General features: G+C 40.2%; 1 long non-coding RNA gene across 2 annotated transcripts in view; it reads right to left on the reverse strand.

The window, feature by feature from the left end:
• Positions 1–4: 4 nt before the first annotated feature.
• Positions 5–18,909, reverse strand: part of LOC141373794 (uncharacterized) — a 27,974-nt gene continuing 9,069 nt past the window's right edge. For both annotated transcript variants that reach the window (XR_012380115.1, XR_012380116.1), the window contains exons 2-3: positions 756–887; positions 5–407 (exon numbers count right to left, since the gene is read on the reverse strand). This is a non-coding gene — a long non-coding RNA (uncharacterized lncRNA). The remainder of the gene's footprint in view (positions 408–755; positions 888–18,909) is intronic.

Genomic DNA, 18,909 nt, shown 5'->3' on the forward strand with positions numbered 1-18,909 from the left:
GGAACCTCTGAGCCAGTTTAGCCCTTGTTCTCAGATTAGAAAGGGAGCAGAAAGAAATTGAGTTCCTTTGCTTGGTTTCCACAGCAAGTCATTGTCAGAGCCAGAATTAGGATCTAAGAGTCTGAATTTGGAGGAGCACGGGATTGTTTTTCCTCTCTTCCTCTGTTGAGAACTTTATTCTTTTATTCAGTCCTTCATCTCCTGTTAGTCTTCAAATTGCTTGGAAATGCCCCGAAGGGATGCAGCCAAGAGGTTGGGGGAGGGAGGAACAATGGCTTCAGTAAAAGAAAAGCACCTATTACAAGCGAGCTTCCCGGCAGGCCGCTTATGTGACCAAGACGTCCAACTCTGGCTGGAGCCTCTCTTGGCGTCTGTAGGCTAACTCCGAAATGTCCCTTTAGAAGCACCTGAAGCAAGAGAAAGAACACAAGTGACTTACTTCCTCACTGTCTGCTCGCATCTGTCTCTATCTTGTTCTTGTCCTTAGAGAGATTACAAAGGGAGAAAAAAAATGAAAGAAGAAACAAGCCCCTTGGTTGATTTTTTTTTTTTCCGGTAAGTCTCTCAAACACTGAGTGAAATTCGCAAATGGCTTAATTTTTGGAAGTTGTTTTTATGCGAAAAGATTGGATGTTAGATGCTTCAACCCTGCAGATCTCTCTCCAGCCCAACCCGGATTCACATCATCTTACAGTAAAACCATCTGCTCTTTAAAACATTCACACGTCTTAAAATATACAAAACTCAAGATCTACCTTCTCATCTAGGCTCTGAATACATTCTCCTTGGGCTCGGTTCCTTCTAGAAGACAATTCGTAAAACGTTGCTTATTATTTGGAAACGGGTCTGCAGTTGGTCCAATTTTATCCATTGCCTGGCTCATCATTCTAAAACACACGGGTATGGAAACAGGTTATTAGCTTCTTAAGCTTCCAGGTGCAATATTGTGCAGAAGTCATTTCATTTCACAGCAAAGCAAAAGAGACATAACCTCCATATGAAAGAAATAGAAGTGTGCATATGGAATTGAACCAGTTTTTCTTTGTTGGAAACTGTGCCACAATTGTCTGAACTACAATCCTTTATGAAACCTATTGGAGACCCAGGACTTGGAAAATGTCAAGGAATTTTACCAGAAGACCAAACCATAAGCACTTGCCTTCTGTGTTGTTAAATCTTTAAGTACAGATACCAACCATGATGCCAACCCCCAAAGTGCATCTTTTTTTAGGGTAAAAATATCTTAATAACTGTGGACTAGAATGGTCTGAAATACCTTATTCCTTTAACTGACAGGTACAAAAGCACCCTGACAGATAAACTAGATATTGTGGTGTAATGATGAGAGCAGCATTTTGAAGCCCAGGCTGGTATCTTTGCATCTCTGTCGGAAAGTATCCTAGGTCAGAGAAGCCTGATTTCCCAGCTAAGAGCCCCTCTCTGAACAGGGACACATTAGGGTCAACGTCCTGCAAGTGTTTGTGCCTCAGAGCTCAAGAACTAAATAACCATGCCTGAACAGTCTCAGATTTTACCCTACTTTGGAAATAGATTAACAATGTTTAGTATTAATGAGGAAAAAATTAAGACATTCTTAATACAGAGGGACATGAAACCTTGGATGCAAACAATGTAGGTTTCTAGAAGTTCTGATGAAAACAAGACCTCAGGCAGAGAATAACACAATGTTTGTAAATTAGCCTGGCTAGATGAAGAATTTCTGTTCAGTAGCCTGCCGGGGCTGTGGTCCAGGGGAAACTGCATGATAAGCTCCAAATCGCTTTTCTGCCATCTTGGGAGGCAGAACAGAGCAAAGAGGACCTGTGGAGGCTGCCATGGCTTTCCAAGAACGAGCTCAAAATGGACCCTCTGGTGACAGCTCCATCAGAGAACGATCAGATACACTTAAAAATGAACATCTCTGTTGACATTTTTTGGCGATGGCCAAACCTGTCCAGTTTCTGCCTACAGATCAGCAAACTTGAGTGAAGGCACTCCAGATGAGAAGCGGTTATGTTTTCGAAAAGCACCACCTCGCTGAAGGTGGGTCTGATGTGCCTGCGAGGGTGATCTCATTTGCAGAGCATGACACAGCTGGCTTTGTGCAAGATGGACACAGAATACAGATGTGAGGCAGAGGAGTGGCTGGGTAGAGCCGGACTCTGACATCACCTCCAGAAAGAAATATGTGGGCAGCATTCTTCACGGCTTTATGTTTCCACATCTCAGCTCAGGGCATATTGATTGCTTAGTAGTTATACCAAGCAATTCAGGGAACTTAAAATCCTGGCAGTACAAGAGTCCCCTTCTGGGGAAGTTGTTTTGGTTTGCAAATTGCTGTGAGACAGGCTCAAGCAGAACTGAATCTTAGGATGTTGCAAGGGTTTCCACATCATTCTGCCTCTTTTTCTCCTTCCAAATGCTGGCCCCCCCCCGGAAAGGTGGAGGGATGTCTGCCTGCTGAGGCCGTGCAGCCCAGCAGGAAGCGGTCCTACACGGGACCACCATCTGTGGACAGCACTCCATGTGTTTGTTTGTGAGATGGGCTCATCTTGCGTTCAGCTTGGGGTCTGTCTGAAGCGGATGATTTCCCTCACATTGCTATTCTGCCTTCGCCAAGATAAATGCTGAATTGTTTGTTCTCTCCGAATGATATCCTGAGTGCTGAAACCTCCAAGATGAAAACCAGTGCCCCCGCCCCCCACCCAATTCTGGATTCAGCTCACACACAGCAAGTTGTGCAATCTCTTGGGACCACACTACTCTTGCCAACAGAAAATTAAAACCAATTTGGCCAGATAATAAGGAGCCATGAACATAACTCTTTTTTCTTAATTTGCCAGGAATTTGATGTTCCCACAGGGATGACAGGGAGGCATTCAGAGAGGTTTTAAGGGAAAAGAAGTTGAAAGGGAAAGCACACTGTTCCATTTTCTTTTCACTGAAGGGTTGTAATGCTTAATCCAGACCTACAGCAAAAAACATTCACGAGGTGAGAGGGCATAGGAGTTGTCTTGTTACCAAAAACATATTCCCGTAGTGCTGAATTAGCAAAAGAGGATATTTCTGTGGAGCTGAGTAGACGGAGGTCCTGCATATAGAGTCTAACTCAGAAATACCTTGAGTTGTGAAATGATTTTTGTTGTTATATGTGTTAATAAAGACCTCAGAATTTTTTTTTACGTCTGTAATAAAGATGACTGGATGAATATCAAATGATAGAGATTTGAGCTGGGTAGTTATTGTTTCTATTTACTGAACACCTGCTAAATGCTATGTGTGTTCTAAGTGCTTTGCATGTATTGGTATATTCTTTTTAAAATTGATTTATTTTTTATTTTTAACTGAAATAAAGTTGACATACAATATTATATTAGTTTCAGGTGGACAACATGGTGATTAGACTATTACATACATTGCAAAATGCCCACCACAATAAGATTAGTTACCATCTGTCACCATACAAAGTTATTACGATATTATTGACTAAATTCAATATGTGGTAATTTTCACCGTCACAACTTACTTATTTTATAACTGGAAGTTTGTACCTCTTAATCCCCTTCACCTATTTCACCCATGCCCCGACCCTCCCCTCCTCTGGCAGCTACCAGTTTGCTCTCTGTATTTATGCATCTGTTTCTCTTTGTTTGCTTACTTGTGTTTTTTAGATTCCACCTGTAATAAGATCATATGGTATTTGCCTTTCTCTGTCTGGCTTACTTCGCATAGTATAATACCCTCTAGGTCTATCCATGTTGTCACAGGTGGTGAGATCTCATTCTCTTTTATGGCTGAGTAATATTCCATTTACACACACGCCCACGTGCACACCCCCCCCCACATCTTTATCCATTCATCTATCAGTGGACAAGTGGGTTGTTTCCATATCTTGCCTATTGCAAATAATGCTGCAATAAACAGAGGGGTGCATATATCTTTTCTAATTAGTGTTTTTGTTTTCTTTGGATAAATAGCCAATAGTGGAATTACTAGATCATGTGGTATTTCTATTTTTAATTTGTTGAGAAACCTGTCTCCATACTGTTTTCCACAGCAACTACACAAATTTACAATCCCACCAATGGTGCACAGGGGTTCCTTTTTCTCCACATCCTTGCCAACACTTGTTATTTCTCGTCCTTTTGATACTAGTCATTCTGACAGGCGTGAGGTACCATCTCATTATGGTTTTGATTTGCATTTCCCTGATGATAAGTGGTGTTGAGCATCTTTTCATGTATTTGTTGGCCATCTGTTATGTCTTTGGAAAATTCTCTGTTCAGGTTCTCTGCCCATTTTAAATGGATTGTGTTTTTTGGTGTTAAGTTGTATGAGTTCTTTACTATTTTGGATATTCACTCCTTATTGGATATGTCATTTGTAAATATTTTCTCCCATTCATTTGCTTGCATTTTAGTTATGTTGATGGTTTCCTTCACTGCACAGAAGAAGCTTTTTAGTTGATGTAGTCCCAATTGTTTGTTTTTGCTTTTGTTTCCTTTGCCTGGGGAGACACATGTAGAAAAATACAGCTGACCTTTGAACAACATGGTGGTTAGGGGCACCCACCCCTTGGACAATAAAAAATCCATGTATAAATTTTGACTCCTCAAAAATTTAACTAATAGCCTGCTGTTGACTGAAAGCCTTACTGACAACATAGTCAATCAAAATATGTTTTGTATATGTAGTACATACTGTATTCTTAAATAAAGCAAGCTAAGGAAAAGAAAATATTGCTGTCCTGTAGAAACTCCACATAGAAGGGGGTCCGTGCAGTTCAAACCCATGTTGTTTAAGGGTCAATTGTATTACTGAGGCCAATGTCTGAGAGTTTACTACCCATGTTTTCTTATAGTTTTATGTTTGCAGGTCTTACATTTAGGTCTTTAATCCATTTTGAGTTTATTGTTGTGTGTGATGTAAGAAAGCGGTCCAGTTTTATTCTTTTGCATGTAGCTATCCAGTTTTCCCAGCACCATTTACTGAAGAGACGGTCTTTTCCCCATTGTATATTCTTGCCTCTTTTATCATAGATGAGTTGACTGCACAAATGTGGGTTTGTTTCTGGTCTCTCTATCCTGTTCTATTGATCTATGTGTCTGTTTTTGTGCCAGTACCATACTGTTTTGATCACTATAGTTTTGTTGTATAGTTTGAAATTTGTGGGATTGTGATACCTCCAGGTTGTTCTTCTTATATTGGTATATTCTCGATCCTACTTTGCAGATACAGAAGTTGAGGAAGAGAGAGGTGTGTGACTTGTCCAAGGTCCCACAGCTAGCAAGTGGCAGAATTTAAACCCAGGAGTCTAGCACCAAAATCTCTGCTCTTAACTACTAGACTTTACTGCCTCTCAGGAGGCTTTAATCTTATTTTTCCCACTCTGGCAGGTGTAATGAGATAAGCATAAAAAACAGCAGTTTGAGGTATCCCCAATTTTTGATACCCCCAATCTGATTCTACAGTGAAATAAAGTAAATAGTGCCACACACTTGTATTGTTAACATAACCTCTCTTAAGATACTTCTATATGAGTAATGAAATCAGTAATTTAAAGGCTTCCAATAGTAAATATACCTAATCAAACTATTTAATTGAACATTTTTCAAGTCTTGATTTTTCTCGAGACCTCCACTCCCAAGTCAAAATTAATAAGGTCAGTGAATATGACTAGAGAACAAATAGAAAGATGCTGTGTTTCTATTGTTGAAAATAGAAAATAAAGCATACAGTTTTAATGTTATTAATATGAAGAATGTTATTGCAAATTTTACTTGCCTCATTGCTCTGCCTTTGATTCTGTTCCATTGATCTATGTGTCCGTTTTTGTGCCACTACATACTGTTTTGATTACTATCGATTCAGTGATTGTAACTCTTGTGTCATTAGTAGTGGATATGTTCATAGCCTCGTTCTTGCTCTCATGAAATGGAGATATAGATGGCTTTACATACACCCTTCATCTGCCCTTGCCTTCTTGCCTGTTAAAAATGTATTCATGGGTAAAATTAAAAAATAAACAGAAGTAGCTGGATCACACATTGCATAGTCATTTGTAAGCACAATTAGAACAGCACATCAGTAACTATCAAAAGAAATCATGACAATGGAAGAGTGGAGCCCTCTCATTACAAACCTAACCTTGAATCAGCTCCAATATCTTTTTTAAAAAAGGAAAGAAAAATCACTCCAGAACCCCAGTATTTTATAATTTTTAACCAATTAGTTGCTATGTGTTTCATAACTTGTCACAACATATCATGTGTCCTGACTTTATAGATTAGAATAGCCAAGCTGGATGAATTTTGCCACAGTTCAGTTCAGCTATTCATTCATTCAACAGATATATTTACTGAGTGCCTCCCATGTGTCCCCAAATATTTGTCCCTTAGAGGCATCTCCTCAGAAACTGAGTTCCCTATACCTTGTGCCCACTAAAAATGCTCTGTGTATTGAATGGTATCATTTTCATTAAATACTTTGGACTTTTCTCCCTTCTAGCTTTCAATTCCCTTTCCTGGCAGCCTCCTTCCCAAATGAGTGCCTTTCTCCAGGACAGCACAGGGAAGGCAAAGACCTTTCTTCTTAGTCCAAAACACCCTCTACAGATTTCATTTCCCTTCTGAGTAAATAAGAGCTGATTAATTTCAGAACCTCAGTGATAAAGCATCCTGAGCTGGTGCTCATTGTCACCTGTCTTTGGTTGTTTGTCATCAGCATGCCTGAAAGCCACACTGTCTTGTCTGTCATTGTTTGGAAGCAGATGGAGCAGAAATGTGCAGGGATGGTTGCTGTTAGTGGAAGGAATCGACGTTCCTAGTGAGAGGCAGACTACTTCAGAAATGATTCAAAGGCTTTTCGCTTAAAAAAAAAAAAAGATTAGTAAACGGCTGTGGACTTCTGACTCGAAAGTTGATTTTGGCCACAAGGAAGTCAGAGTCAGTCCTGGGAGGGGAAGTTAAGGTGGTGAACCCTGAGTAAAAAAATTATACCATCGTTCTATCATGACTGTATTCCAAGTGCCATAATTAGAAACCTCTGAAAACCTCACTCCCTCTCTCTCTCTATATAGCTCTGAATTTCAAAAATATGATGGATTTATTCTGCTTGAAAATAACATTCCTAGGGATGAAAGACACTTGGGAAATCCTAGAACAGGAAATTATCCAACCTCTACAAAGCAATTAACAGTCAATCAAAGTATATTTATTTGCTTTTCATAAAAAAAAACTTCATTGTTTACATGACTGCATTGAATTTTTATGAAGCCCATAATAGAAACTTACTGACTCATCGACAGAGCTTGAATTGATTCAGAAAATACTGTGATAAAAATCTCAGCTTGGTATTTTTGGCCTTCTCGTAGAGGAGAGGATCTCTGCAGCTCTTTAAAACAAATCCTGAAAATACAGTCCATTATTTGAGAGTTTGTTTTTTGTTTTCAGCCATCCTGTGTCTGGGTTTTTTCCTGTATTAATCATTTAGTGGTATCCTTTGGTCTACCTTGAAATAACGAACAAATGATGCAAATCACAACCACAAAATTCATCTAACAAACACCAGGAAGCAAATGAATCACAGGACCATTGGGAAATGGATTTTTAACTTGTTACTGAAGCACAAAACAAGACTTGTGCCTAAGCCAGCAGCCTTTTTCCTTTCACAACAGATGTGAAATAATGTTCCCTCCCCTTGGCAAGGAATCACCAGAGGTTGGGGGAGCCAGTTTGGTTTAATTCAAAGTCACCTGAAGTCTTGTTTGAAGTTCATTAGGGTGATCTAATTAAATTCCACAGACATTTATAGAGCTACCTCATGGAAGGGTGTATGGGTGCTGGGGTCTATGGGAGCCACAGTGAAGCCCAAGACACCAGCACAGCCCCTCAGAATTCAGATGATGGGCATCCCCAGCAGCAGCATTATACAACCCTCATCCTAATTGGTTTCAGTGATCCTAAGAAATTTACTAGGCATTGAACCACCTTGAAAATCAAAGCAAGTGTAAGCAGCCTATTTCCTGGAACTTCTGGCATCTCCATGTTCTAGATAAAAACTAGAAAAGGAAAAGTCAAGCATTTAACACACGATTCACTTTGGAAACCCTTTTCTCGCACATCGATTTTTATAGCTATGTAATGTTTATGCCAGTGTGTTTTCTCTGTGATAATAATTTACTAAGTTTTACTAAGCTTATTTAGATTTATTTAGACTGAATTAATTTAATTTTTTAAAAGAGTTCCAATTTTTAATTACATCTTTAAAGTTCGCATACTTAGTTCTCGATGTCTCCTATCATTTTTTTTCCAAAGCTTAATAGTGGTAGCTAGCATTCATTGCATTTGCTCTGAGCCCAGAACCATATGAAGTACTTTTTTTGTTTGTTTGTTTCTCTCCTCCTGTTTCTTTCTTTTTTTTAAAGATTTTATTTATTTATTTGACAGAGAGACAGCACTTTAATATATTACCACGTCTAATCCTCACTACCCCTATGAGGTGGATATAATTACTGTCCCACTTTTACAGATGATGAAATTGAAATTTAGTAACTTGCCTGAAGTCATACAGCCACTGAGTGGATTTGAATGCTGGCTTGTTTCCTTTGTCCCCAACCCGCTCCTCCTTCCATATTACCCATCTAGTACCTTCTCCCATCTTTCGGGCTTCAGATTTACTTCCTTCCTTTACACTCTTGGCTCCACATAAAATAACCAGAAGAGCTGTTCCCTGCACTGTGTGAGTCTCAAGCTCCTGCCCCGACTCTGAAGTCACCATCCTTACTCTACACCATAATCCATCCTTGTCTGCATTCGTGGTTCTCGAACAGGGGTGATGTTGCCACCCTGGGGACATTTGGCAGTGGCTAGAGACATTTCTGGTTGTCAAAACTGGGGGCGGGGGGGGGTGCTACTGGCATCTAGTGGGTAGAGGCCAGGGATGCTGCTGAGTATTTCAACAATGAACAAGACAGTTGTCCAGACTAAAATGTCAATAGTGATGAGGAGGTTGAGAAATCCTCTACATGATTTTTCTACGTGATTGATCGACATGATACACTCTGCGTATAAAATAGGCTCTCTTCTGCTGTGAACTGTATGTTTTTGACATCCATTTTACTAATTAGGTCATCCAGAGGAACTAATCCAATACTTCTGTACCTCCACTGGACTGACACATACCTTGCCCAGAATATGCGCTTAATAAATGTATCAGTAATGATGAGTCACTCGCCTCTTTATTCACTCACTTCCTTCACTGTTCCACAGATAGTTATTGAATATCGTTTTATAGTAGGTACCAAACTGGACAGTGGCAGTAAAATGTGAGCAACACAAATATACCCCTACTTTCAAAAAGCTTATAGTCTAGCGGGAACTTGAACCATAGATGAAGAGCTGAGTGCTGGAGTGGGCGATGTATGGGAACTAGGGGTTGGGGAGCATAGCAGGAGCGAATAGCCAGAGGGGACGAGGTGGTGAGAGAGACTTCCCAGAGGAAGTAACAATTAAACAAACACCTAAAGGATAAGTAGGAGTTAAACAAATGAAGAGGAGGAAGTGGTCTAGGCAGATGACAGAGCATGGACAAAAGCCAAGAGATGAGAAAATAACACAAGTATGGGTGCTCATGCTGCAAGGGGCAAGTAAAGGGAAACCAAGGGCCTCGAAGCTGTGCATAAGTGTTGAATTTTATATGAAGAATAACAGGAAGACTTTGAAAGCCTTCACAGAAGAGAGTGACTAGATCTGATTTTGTTTTTAAAGAATAAATCCGGCTCCACATCATTTGTCATCAGAGAAATGTAAATTAAAACAACAATGAGATACCCTACACACCTATTAAAATGGCCAAAATCTGGAATACTGGCAACACCAAATGTTGACAAAGATGTGGAACAATAGGAACTCTCGCTCATTGCTGGTGGGAATGCAAAATGGTGCAGCCACTTTGGAAGACAGTTTGGCAGTTTCTTACAAAACCCTTACAATACTTACAATATAATTCAGCAATCACACTCATTGGTATTTACCTAAAGGAGCTGAAAATTTATGTCCACACAAAAACCTGCACATGGATGTTTATAGCACTTTATTCATAATTGCCAAAACCTGAAAGCAATGAAGATGTCCTTCAGCAGGTGAATGGATTAATAAATGGATTAATAAACACATCCAGACAATGGGAAATTATTCTGCACCAGAAAGACATGAGCTCTCAAAGTCATGAAAAGACATGGAAGAAGCTTTAATGCTTATGACTAAGTGACAGGAGCCAGTCTGAAAAGGCTGCCTTCTGTATGATAACAACCACATGACATTCTTGGGGAAAGCAAAACTATGGAGACAAAAGAAAGATCAGTGGTTGCCAAGGATTAGGGGGCAAGAAGGGGATAAATAGGCAGAGCATGGTGGATTTCTAGGACAGTGAAACTACTCTGTATGATACTGTAGTGTTAGATACACACCACTGTAAATCTTTCCAAATCCACAGAACACACAACCCCAAGAGTAAACGCTAATTGAACTCTGGACTTCGGATGAGAATAATGTGTCATTGTAGGTTCATTGTTGTAACAAATGTACCACCCTGGTGGTGGTGGTTGGGGGGCAGGGAGGTTGGTAGTGGGGGAGGCTATGTGTGTGAGGAGACAGGGAGTACGTAGGAAATCTCTGTACCTTCCACTCGATTTTGGTATAAACTTAAAACTATTCTAAAATAATCTGTTAAGAATAAAACAAGACTCACTCTGGGTGCTATGCTTAGAATCAGCTGGGAGGTCAACCGTTAATGACAGTCACAGGGAAGAATTTCTTTGGGGCCACAAAGTGCCTCTACAACTTGATGTCAAGGTTTTGAAATGTATGAGGAATGACTGGGGAATCCTATAAATCCTAGTCAATAAAAGTGATTGCAATACACAAAAGTTGAAATCTTTGCACATGTATTACACCCAGTCTGAAGAAAGACTACATTGCTACCAGAGCGTGTCACCCTGGGGGCTAAAACAGTAAGACATAGCAGTATGTCTTTAGTACCAGCTTCCAGACTTGGAGGTGCAGCCCAACAGTATAAATGAGGATATTAGTCTCTCATAATTGAGGACATCAGCTGTTGATTTCATCCTGCCTAGTAGATGTTCAATAAATATTTGTTTGCAATGAATTGGATTACATTGGATTCCATGCTCACCAAGCAACTTTCTGATCACAGTTTGTCTTCCTGTGAATCTTTCTTATGAGCATTAAATGTACTGATTAGCTGACACAAGCTTTCTAGTCTGGTTTACGTTTCTATTTTTGCCATAAACAACTAAGCTGGCGTTATGATTGCTGGATCTTTCCTCTTCGTATTTGGTCAGTATAGTGGACACTTGTGGCTGTTTATCCAGCATCCATATCTTATTCCTCTCCAGTCAGTAAACTCGTTTTCCACGTAGTTACCTGTCATTCCACCATGCAGTCCTTGTACTTCTGGGCTAGCCGTAGGTGGTCGCTGACTCTCTTAGGACAATCATCACATTTGACCAGGGCCACAGTGATTGGTTTAAATGTTGGCATGTGACCTAAACCAGTATAATCTAAGGGAAATTCAAAAGGCTTTCTTGGAAAATTGGGACAGAGATGGTCTAATTCCTGATGAGGAAGGAAGTATGTAGTTCCTGGACACTGCTGCAAGCCAGATTGCTACTAACATGGTTAAGTTTAGCTATCAATGTGGCAAGACTATAGTGCCCAGTTACTTGGTCAAACATCTGTCTGTATATTGCTGTGAGTGTATTTTTCGGATGTGATAAACCTTTAAATCAGTGGACTTTGAGTGAAATGGATTACCCTTCATAATACAGATGCGCCTCACCCAGTTAATTGAAGGCCTTAACACAAAAGACGGAGATATCCCAGAGAGGAAGGACTGTCTTTGAATTCAAGACGGCAACGTCCCCTCTTCCCGGGGGTCTCCAGCTTGCTGGCCTGTCATGCAAATTTTAGACTTGCCAGTCCCTACAAATCCTTAAAATAAATTCTTTTGACAGATGATAGACAGACAGACAGACAGACACAGAGATATCTATATACAGAAAGATAGAGGTAGATATAAGGTTGGAGAGGTTGATAGATCTCCCATTGACTTTGTTTCTGTGGAGAACGTTGACTAAATACCTATCACCAGGGAACAAAGCAAACACACAGAAGCAAGACCATTATAGGGGACACAAAGCCAGAGCCTGGATCAAACCTGGATCTGAAGCCCACATGTATCAATCGGGATGACTTCCGCTGCAAGCAACAGAAAGCCCAACTGCCTTAAACAGTGTGGCAACGTATGACTTAAAAGTAGAAATTCTAGTAGCAGAAGAGGCATCAGGGTCAGTTGACCCAGCAGGTCATGTTGTCACCAAGGGACACTGCTCCACAATCCATCATGACTCTTCCCAAATCTGACCCTCTCATACTCATTGGAGCACAGTGATAATAATCAGAGATGCCCTTTTCTTCCTTTATATCCAGTGGAGGAGGCTGGATTACCATGGTTCTGTCTTTCAAAAGTGAGGAGGGTTCTTCCTTTATCTCACATTAATTCAGAATGCATACAACCAGTATGCCCAACCCTAAACCAGTAATGTTCAAGGGGGTGAAAAAAGTGGGGGATTATTGCCATTGGCTTAAATCCACCAGGCCTACGTGTATGCCCCTAACTCACCCACAGCTCAGTGCGCCAAGCAACATGTATTGTTTCATCTTCCAGAACTGCTTTTCCTTCCAATTGCTGCATTTCTTGACCATGTGTGGATGCCCAGGCCAAAAATCTCAGGATCATCTGTCATTTTTTTTTTCTCTCCTCCCTATTTATTCAGTCACCACAGTTTTATTTCTTCCCTTTGAAAGTTCCCCAAAATGCACCCTTTTCTCTATAAGTATAAAAGGAGGGGGGGTGGGTACCATGCCAGCCATAGTCCAAGTACTCTCCACCTCGTGTCTCTACAGCCACCAGCGCCGTGTTTCGCCCTGCCCATCACCCTGCCTCCAATCTCCCCACTCCTCACCATTTCATCACCTAATGATGACCTCTTTCTGCTTTGGGTCCGATTCAAGAACGCACCAGAGCTCCTCCTTGCCCACTGAGGCAAGCCAAAGTCTTGCGGCTCTTGTCGGGGGCTCCTCTGATGAAGCCCCATCAATCTCCATTTTCCAGTTAGGTCTGTCTTTCTGGGTCTTCCATCCCCAGCTGGTACTACACTATGTAAAAATGACTTACTCTGCAAAGGAGCTGTGCAGAGCTACCCAAACAACTTTATTGCAAATATTAATGATTTATCTATCTTGCCATTTAGCAAGTTGCACTTACTGGAGTCTTTCTGGATACCCAGATAGTGTGGGAGGCAGGAAGAAGTAAAAAACAGAGTCCTGTCCTTGAGCAATTCACCATCTAGTGGGAGGGCCAAAGATAAGCACTTACAAACAATAATCCCTCCAACAAAAATTGTGGTTTTTAAATATTTATCACACAAAAACAAAAATTGTTCATCACAAAGGTTATATATGCGTGTAGTGCATATATTTTGTAAAAACCCAGGCATTATAGACATATATATATATAAAATAAAAAAAATATATATATATATATATAAACCCCTGATGTTCTGCCTCCCTAGTTCTTACTTAGTAAGAGTAACATGATCACAGGTTAACATATAATGTATGTATATACACACACACACACACACACACACACATATATATTTATTTACATTTTACAAAAGATAACATCATTCTATACATATTATTCTGCAAGTTTTTCTCAATGTCTTTTGATAACATAACTGATTCTTTTTTTAATGGCTGCATAGTGTTCTTTTGAATTCAGTAGTCCTCTATAAATAATCACTTATTCCTCCTATTTTTTTCTATCACAAATAAGGCTTCAATGAGCATTCTTTTACACGTTTTCAGTAGTATGCTGGTAAATCTTTTAACGGTTGGCTCTCTGAATAAAAAAAAAAAAGGCAGTCCTGCTTTGTAATATTTGCCAGTTTCCATGGTGTAAATACTCCCACTATTGGTGATTTCAAGCTACCAATGTGATACCGCCGTGGGCGGAGATAGGATGACATGTAGGCAAGCAGCTCCAGCTAGCCAGTCCAGTCAGCTCTGGAATACCACTGTATATTTTTTGGTGCATATTCTTTTGAGTGTTTTACAACACAGGAAAGCAAGATATTAAAAGGCAATTATCACTTTGCCAGACAGAGGAAACATAACTACCTTATTAGCTGTAATAAAGTTGAACCATGAATTAAATGCGTTTCTTTTGGATTCTAAAGAAGACCCTTTATCTGTTACCTTAAATAGATTCTGTTTAAAAGCCAAGGAAATTTCAACGTGTTTCTTTTTATTTTGCCACCTGAGAAAATCACTTACGCAAAATAGACTGGATATATGACTAAATATATTTTAAAGATTCAATAAAAGTCCCATTAAGTTCACCAGTTAGTATATTCAGGCGCAAACACACATGAGAGAAGAGAATGCTGACCCCTCCTCTCATTTTAACAGGGCTGAATTACACACAGGTGCACAGAAGAACCACCCAAAACTTGGCAGTGTGTCCGAGTCACCGGGAAGGATTATTAAGCCACTTATTGCTAGGCCCCAGCCACACCATTCCTGATTCCGTAAGCCCAAGGTAGGGCTAAGAATGTGTATTTCTATGGAGGTCCCCAATGATGCTAATGCTGATGCTCTGGAGACCACACTTGGAGAACCATCAATCTACACAGACTCTGGGCCCAAAGGCCAGATAATCTTCCATATCCTGGTATCCTGTGAATTTCTGCCACTGGATGAGATCTCTTTAGCTAGAGACATTCTCCTGTTAAACCACATTAAATTTAGAAACATAGTAAGTTCTTATCAGTAATCAAAGTATTTGAGAATAGGCTTAGTAGAGGAATGGCACAAATTCCTTTTTATAGAGAAAAGCATACTGAGATGTGTTCTCTGTAAATGAAGGGCAAGGTTAATGATTGCCATTAGTGTTAGTAGGAAGGGTAAACCTTCAAAGTAGTATCAGTAGTTAAGGAGCTCAAACTTATTCACAGTAGTGGTCACACCAACATCTGGCTGTGAATCCTGTCCCTGCCAGTTAACTGTGTAACCTTGAGCCATGTATTTAATCTCTCTGTGCCTCAGTTTATCATCTGTAAAATGGGGATGATCTCAGTAATAGTGACCTCATAGGGTTATAGAGAAGATATGAAAGGTATACGACCTGACATGTGGGAAGAACCCAATGAATATTGGCTGGAAATTAGATCTCCAGTTCCATATTAAGAAGAAAGTATTTAGGCAAGTAAATTTGGGAAATACTGAGAAATAAAGTAAATACGTTCCTTTGTTACAGAACTTCTGTGTACCTTTTATATGCCAGTGAACACTGTGATTCTGCTAGAAGAGGGTATGATTCATTGTGTTTCCAAGTGTTATTTAGCCACAGAACGTTTTTTGCAAGTAGTATTTTGAGGATAACAATTTTTATAATATTGTTACAATCATGGTAATAAACCAGTGTTATTGACTTAAATATACAGCTGAAAGAAATTGGCATGTGGCCCCAGTATGCCTAGGCTATAGGGGCAGGATTGGGATAGAACAAAAAACAAAAAAACGTTTTTGTTTACTTACTAGAAAAATAGTAAGAATTTTCTCTGGCCCTTCTGAAGTGGTATTATTTCCCCCAGTCATCCCTTTATTCTTGCCTGCATTTAGTATTTCCAACAACTATTCATTAAGTGTCTCTAAGTAACAGGCAATATATAGGTGCTGGAGACCCAATATAGAATAAAATTTAAAAAGTTCCTGTCCTCATGGAGTTTCCCTTCTAAAAGTCAGAAAATATACAAATAAACAAGTAAATAGGTAGTATGTCAGATGGTGGTTAAGTTTAATGAAAAAATTGAGGTGGGCAAAAAGGAGAAGAAAAACTGCAAGGCAGTGGCCATTGAAGCAGAGATTGAAGGAAATGCAGGAGCAAGCTCTGGGGACACCAGAGAATACTACGGTCCAGGAAGAGGGAAGTTAAGTACAAAGAAATATCCTAAAAGAGAGCGTGCCTGTGTGGCAAAGCTGAATGAAGGAAATAGAGAAAGAGAAGTTACAGGGGAGGCTGGAAAGGTACAGGGGTCCACACTGGAAGAAATTTGTATTAGTTATCTTTTGCTGCATAACAAATCATCCCCAAAGTTGCTGGCTTAAAACAACAATAACTACTTACCTCCCCCTAACAGTTTCTACGTATGAGGAATATGGGATGGTTCAGCTGGGCACTTCTGGCTTGGAGGTCTCATGAGGTTCTGTCAGATGTCAGCTGGGACTGCAGTCATTCAAAGACTTGTTGGGGGCTGGAAAATCCACTTTAAGGGTGGCTCAGCACACACCTAGCAAGTTGGTGTTGGCTGTTGCCTGAGACACTCAGTTCCTCTCTATTTGCTCTCTCCAGGGAGCTGCTGGAGGATTCTGCATGTTCACTGGCTTCCCTCAGAGCAAGCACTCCAAGAGACAGAGACAGAAACTGCAATGCCTCTTAAGCCCTAAATTTACAAGTCACATGCTGATTCTGCATGCAAAGGCATTATAAAGGCATGAAAATCAGGATGTGAAGATCAATGACAGCCATCTGGGAGGCTGGCTACCACACCATTTTAGGGTCTCTAGCTTTTACTTTGAGTGAGATGAAGCAATTGAGGTTTGGATGAGAAGAGAAATATGGGCCGACTTGTATTTGTAAAGGATTGTTCTGAGTGCTGTGTTGAGAATAGATTATGGAAGGATGAGTAGGAAGGGTGGAAGTGGAGAGAACAGTTAAAAGGCAATCTCAATAATCCAAGTGAAAGGTTATGATGGCTTGGACCCAGATGGTAGTGGTAAAAGTAAGAAGTGATATATAGTGCTCGGAATATACTTTGAAGTTAGAGCCAACAGAATACCTGATAGATTAAATGTGGGTTGTGAAAAAAGAAGAGTCAAAAATTACCCCAGGGCTTCTGACCTTTTACCTTTTTTGCCCTCTGCTACCTCCTGGCACCAGCCCGATCCACCAGCCATGGAAACTTATAGAATTAGGAGGGGAGCTTCCAGGGTATTGGTAGAAGATTACTCAAAGTCTATCTAAATGACACTAATTCAGTACCCAGCATTTTGCATAAAAGGATCCAGGTGTTGTTTCTTTTTTTTTGTTTGTTTGGTTCTGGTGTTTGTTTTCTTTTTTAAGATTTTATTTATTGATTCATAAGAGACAGACAGAGAGGCAGAGGCAGAGGCAGAGGGAGAAGCAGGCTCCCCCCGGAGCAGGGAGCCCGATGCAGGACTTGATCCCAGGACCCTGGGATCATGACCCAAGCCAAAGGCAGACGCTTAACCGACTGAGCCACCCAGGCATCCCCCAGGTGTTGTTTCAAGTGACCTATAAAAAACAAAATTGTTGCAAACCATTAAGAACTTTAAGGCACTTGTGGATGTTCCCAAAACTATAGCTGGGCCAATTATAATCTCTCTGCCCTGATTGCCCCCTACCTAATTGTCTTACGTGATAAAAATGTGACTCTCCAGTTTTTGTTTTAACTCCCCATTAACAGAAAAATTCCTGGAATCTGTCAGCAGTAGAACATGTTCAACCCCTACAGATTTAAATAATCTTTCTTTGCTTTCTAATACAAGCAATGTTTATTTAAACTTTTAACTTTTACAGGATTAAAAAATTGCTCATTGGTCTGATATCTGAATATTTATGCTGAATATTCCAAATCACCGTGGAGATTAGCACTCTGCAGAACGATGTTGGAGTTACAGATATTTGCAGTTTAACTGACTAAAAACTGATCTGTTCTAAACTATGTGTTTCCATAGATCCTGAGTTTTGGATTCCCTGAAAATGGGCAAAGCGATCTTACTAAAATTTTTGAAGACTCCATGTTTAATTACTATAACAGGTCTTTGAAAGTGCTGTTATTCCTTCACTTAGTCACATATCCATTCCATATTGATCTCACATGACATTCAAGTCTTGTGCCCTATACCGGTGATTCAAATGTGGACAGATCCTTGATCTTAAGAGCTTACGCTGTATTGGGAAAGAGATAAGAAAATACACAAAGCGCTACTGTAGAGGAAGGACAGGACACTTGGGGAACATGGAAGAAGGACCCCTGCCCAGTCTTGAAGAGTCAGGGAAGGGGGATTATGAATAAGCCAAGACCTTAAGCACAGAGTTGGGTGCAAGGGCACTCCAAGAGAGAATCTGGTACAAGAGAGCATAGGGAACATTCAGGGAACAGCAAGACAATTCAATAAGGTTAAAGCTTACTGTGGATAGTGGAAAGTGAAAAGACCTCCAGAGAGGTAAACTGGTACTAGTCCAGGAAGTGCCTTAAACTTCAAGGAGCTTATGGTTCATCCAGAAGTAATGAGGAATCATTGAACAGTTTTAAGCAGGGCAGCTCTAAGATATGTTAGTAATTTGGAAAAGTCACTCCATCCACAGTTTGGAGAACAGAACATGGATTTGGGATGGAATGAAATCTAACCTTTCCTCTATCTCTTCATCCTATCACCACATTCAGGTCACCATTATCTCTCTCTGGTACCATGCATCAGTGCTCCCCAAAACCCCTCAATCCATTCTCACCAGCCAACTAAAAATGCAAATCAGATCAGGTCACGCTCCACTGAAACATTGCTTTGGCAACCCGTTGTCCTTACAAAGAAGCCAAAATCCTTAATAGGGTTCATGAGTCCTTGCTCAGTCAGGTCCAAGTTTCCCACCCAGTTTCAGCCCATCTTTACTTCCTTGGGTCTTTTCTTTTCTTTTTTCTTTTCTTTTCTTTTCTTTTCTTTTCTTTTCTTTTCTTTTCTT

The sequence above is a fragment of the Callorhinus ursinus genome, unplaced genomic scaffold (genome assembly GCF_003265705.2).
Source record: "Callorhinus ursinus isolate GAN/ISIS: 27379988/994484 unplaced genomic scaffold, GSC_fseal_2.0 scaffold12, whole genome shotgun sequence".
Classification (NCBI taxonomy): Eukaryota; Metazoa; Chordata; class Mammalia; order Carnivora; family Otariidae; genus Callorhinus; species Callorhinus ursinus.